Source organism: Triticum aestivum, chromosome 3B (genome assembly GCF_018294505.1).
Source record: "Triticum aestivum cultivar Chinese Spring chromosome 3B, IWGSC CS RefSeq v2.1, whole genome shotgun sequence".
NCBI classification, from domain to species: Eukaryota; Viridiplantae; Streptophyta; class Magnoliopsida; order Poales; family Poaceae; genus Triticum; species Triticum aestivum.
This window is the reverse complement of record NC_057801.1, coordinates 790,056,107-790,060,781: the sequence shown is the minus strand read 5'-3', so window position 1 is coordinate 790,060,781 and position 4,675 is coordinate 790,056,107.

Genomic DNA, 4,675 nt, shown 5'->3' with positions numbered 1-4,675 from the left:
CAATCCTTGTAGGTCGACAAGGATGTGTACTACTTCAGAATGAACTGGTAATCCAATCTTGGAGGTCATCTTGCTAGACAACAATGAACCTACGAGCTATGGAGAAGCGATGGTGGGCCCTAATTCCGACAAATGGCTCGAGGCCATAAAATCCGAGAGAGGATCCATGTCTAAAAACCAAAGTGTAGACTTTGGAAGAACTACTAGATGGTCGTAAGGCTGTTGGGTACAGATGGATTTTAAAAGGAAGACGGACAATGATGGTAAGTGTCACCATTAAGAAAGCTCTACTTGTCGCTAAGATGTTTTCCGACAAGTTCAAGGAGTTGACTACGATGAGACTTTCTCACTCGTAGCGATCCTAAGAGTCTGTTGGAATTATATTAGCAGTTACTGCATTATTTATGAAATCTTGTAGATAGGATGTCAAAACATTGTTTCCTCGACGATTTTCTTGAGGAAAGGTTGTATGTGATGCAACCAGAAGGTTTTGTCAATCCTAAAAGATGCTAACAAGTATGCAAAGCTCCAGCGATCCTTCTAAGGACTTGAGTAAGCATCTCGGAGTTGGAATATACGCTTTGATGAGATGATCAAAGATTTTGGGTATATACAAAGTTTATGAGAAACTTGTATTTCCAAAGAAGTGAGTGGGAGCACTACAGAATTTCTGATGAGTATATATTGTTGACATATTGTTGATCGGAAATGATGTAGAATTTCTGGAAAGCATATAGGGTTGTTCAAAAGGTCTTTTTCAATGAAAAACCTGGATTAAGCTACTTGAACATTGAGCATCAAGATCTATAAGGATAGATCAAAAACGCTTAATAGTACTTTCAAATGAATACATACTGTGACAAGATTTTGAAGGAGTTCAAAATAGATCGGCAAAGAAGGAGTTCTTGGTTGTGTTATAAGGTGTGAGTATTGAGTAAGACTCAAGACCTGACCACGACAGAAGAGAGAGAAAGGACGAAGGTCGTCCCCTATGCTTTATATGTAGGCTCTACAGTATGTTATGTTGTGTACTGCACCTGAAGTGTGCCTTGCCATGAGTCAGTCAAGGGGTACAAGAGTGATCCAGGAATGGATCACAGGACATCGGTCAAATTTATCCTTAGTAACTAGTGGACTAAGGAATTTTCTCGATTATGGAGGTGGTAAAAGAGTTCGTCGTAAAGGTTGACGTCGATGCAAACTTTGATACTAATCTGGATGACTATGAGTAGTACACTAGATTCATATATTAGAACAGTTATTTGGAATAGCTTGAAATAGCGCGTGGTAGCTGCATCTACAAGATGACATAGAGATTTGTAAACACACACGGATCTGAAAGGTTCAGAGCGTTGACTAATAACTTCTCTCACAAGCGAGATATGATTAAACCCCATGGGTGTTGGATTCATTACAATCACATAGTGATGTGAACTAGATTATTTACTCTAGTGCAAGTGGGAGACTGTTGGAAATATGCCCTAGATGCAATAATAAAATGGTTATTATTATATTTCCTTGTTCATGATAATTGTGTATTGTTCATGCTATAATTGTATTAACGGGAAACCGTAATACATGTGTGAATACATAGACCACAACATGTCCCTAGTGAACCTCTAGTTGACTAGCTCGTTGATCAATAGATGGTTATGGTTCCCTGACCATGGACATTGGATATCATTGATAATGGGATCAGATCATTAGGAGAATGATGTGATGGACAAGACCCAATCCTAAGCATAGCACAAGATCGTGTAGTTCGTTTGCTAAGAGCTTTTCTAATGTCAAGTATCATTTCCTTATACCGGATACCGTAGGAATGCTTTGGGTGTACCAAACGTCACAACATAACTGGGTGGCTATAAAGGTGCACTACAGGTATCTCCGAAAGTGTTTGTTAGGTTGGCACAAACGGAGAGTGGGATTTATCACTCCTTATGACGGAGAGGTATCTCTGGGCCCACTCGGTAATGCATCATCATAATGAGCTCAATGTGACTAAGGAGTTAGTCACGGGATCATGCATTACAGAACAAGTAAAGAGACTTGCCGGAAACAAGATTGAACAAGGTATGGGGATACCGACGATCGAATCTTGGGCAAGTAACATACTGATAGACAAAGGGAATTGCGTACGAGATTGATTGAATCCCCGACATAGTGGTTCATCCAATGAGATCATCGTGGAACATGTGGGAGCCAATATGGGTATCCAGATCCGGCTATTGATTATTGACCGAAGAAGTATCTTGGTCATGTCTGCATGGTTTCCGAACCCGTAGGGTCTACACACTTAAGGTTCGGTGATGCTAGAGTTGTTATGGGAAATAGTATGTGGTTACCGAAGGTTGTTCGGAGTCCCGGATGAGATCTTGGACGTGATGAGGAACTCCGAAATGGTCCGGAGGTGAAGATCGATATATTGGACGAAGGGTATTGGAGTCCGGAATTTTTCCGGGGTACCGAGTGATGACGAGCGTGTCCGAAAGGGGTTTCGGAGGCCCCGACAAGCGTTGGGGGGCCTTATGGGTCAAGGGGAGGGGGCACATCAGCCCACTTAGGGGCATTGCGCCCCTCCCACCCCATCTCACATAACCTGGAGAGGTGGGGGCACCACCCCTAGGCAGCCGCCCCTCCCGGCTTGGGGGGCAAGTTTCCTAGGGGTGGGGGCGCCCAAACCCATCTAGGGTTTTCTCCTGGCCGCCGCCCCCCTCTAGATGGGATCTAGAGGGGCCGGCCCCCTCTCCCCTTCACCCTATAAATAGAGGGAGGGTGGGAGGGCTGCAGCACCCCTTCCCTGGCGCAGCTCCTGCCTCCTCCAACACTTCCTCCTCCTTCGTAGAGCTTGGCGAAGCCCTGCAGAAAATCCACAAACTCCACCACCATGCCGTCGTGCTGCCGGAGCTCTCCCTCAACTTCTCCTCTCCCCTTGCTGGATCAAGAAGGAGGAGACGTCCCCGGTCTGTACGTGTGTTGAACGCGGAGGTGCCGTCCATTCGGTGCTAGATCGGATCTTCCGCGATTTGAATCGCCGCGAGTACGACTCCATCAACTGCGTTCTTGTAACGCTTCCGCTTAGTGATCTTTAAGGGTATGACGATGCACTCCCTCTCTCTCTCCCTCCCCCCCTCTCTCTCTCTCTTCTAGTATCTCCTAGATTGATCTTGGTGACATGTCGGAAAATTTTGAATTATTACTACATTCCCCAACAATAATTTGGCTCCTTATATTTTGGAGATTGTTGACAGAAACAGTGACGAACTAATGTGTTGGCAAGTGCAGATAGAGATATAGGTCACTAGAGTCGATAGGAGATTCGAACAAACTCATGTGCTGAAGTAAATATTATCATCGAAGATTATGCATGACGAAGTTGACCCCCAAAAATTGCTGACACGAAGCAATAATTTCCTACTCAAGTTGAGAAAGCAAGGGATGACCGGATAGTCACTCTGGCGCTTCAACGGTAGTATTGTCTCCATCTTTCGCCCATCCAGGGGTTAGGGGTAAGGGTTATCTTTACTTGAGGGCACCGCATGCATACAACTTACGTCATATATATACTTCGGTACCTGGTCCGAGTGTTTTGACTACAGTCGAGAAGAATGAAGATGGAGAAAGGACGTAGTATTTTCTTTCATAGTTCTTTTTTCTCTTTCTTGAGTCATAGGACCACCATACGATTAAGAGGGGTATAGTGTTCAACCTATGAGATGTTGAGAGAAATCTATTTGTGTTCCGAGTAAGTACTCGTCAGCCAGAGAAGAGACATCGTTCTTCTGGGCTATGAGAGATTCACTTCAGACCGAGGAGTTAGCTTACTTGTTCCTCAAGTAAAGTTGTTGGGTGCGTCTAAAATACGATCGTTGGAAACGTGCCGCTTGGTCATTGGCTAGTTGTCATGTCCAAAATTGTATTTTCCCCCTTAGGAAGGCCACAACTATAAATAGCCACCCACTCCAACATGAATCACTAGCTGCTCCGTGTAATTTGACAGTTTGTTAGAGCACCCCTCTCCAAGAGATTTGAGCTTAAAATCCACCAAGAGAAAACCCAGAGCCAAAAAACTAGATAGTGGTTTAGCATCATAGATATCTAAGTTTATTAAGCTCCACCTGTTACTCTTGAGAGCTGCCAACTCTTTAGATGGCTAGGTGTCAAGTTCTTTAGTGATCAAGAGTAATTGTGGTTCACGAAGACAAAGTCCATGAAGGTTCGGAGATCGCCTCAAGAATCTACCATGAGTGATCGACACAACTTCACAAACTTGTTATTGAGGAGAATAGGACGAAGAGAGTTTATCTTCTTTGTTCAATCACAAGTCCCTCTAACCGGATGTGTCTCTTTTGTAGAAGAGTGAACTGGTCTACCAAATTTTCTGTTGCCATCGACCATCACTGGTTTCATATTAACCCTACTTTATCTTCATTTGTTTATCCTCGATTAAGTTTTGATCATGTGGATTACGTTCAGTAGTCGCTCTTGCATTGCTTCGGTAGTTTCCTATAGTAGTCGTGTATCAACTTAGTCCTTTTCCACTGATGTGTACTATGAGATTTGAAGTTTCCCGGACGAAATTTTAAATCTCCCATTCATCCCCCCCACTCCCTCGGGTCGACATACTTCCTCTATGCCTGCCACTAGATGTGATGGTAATTTTCAATATTCCAAT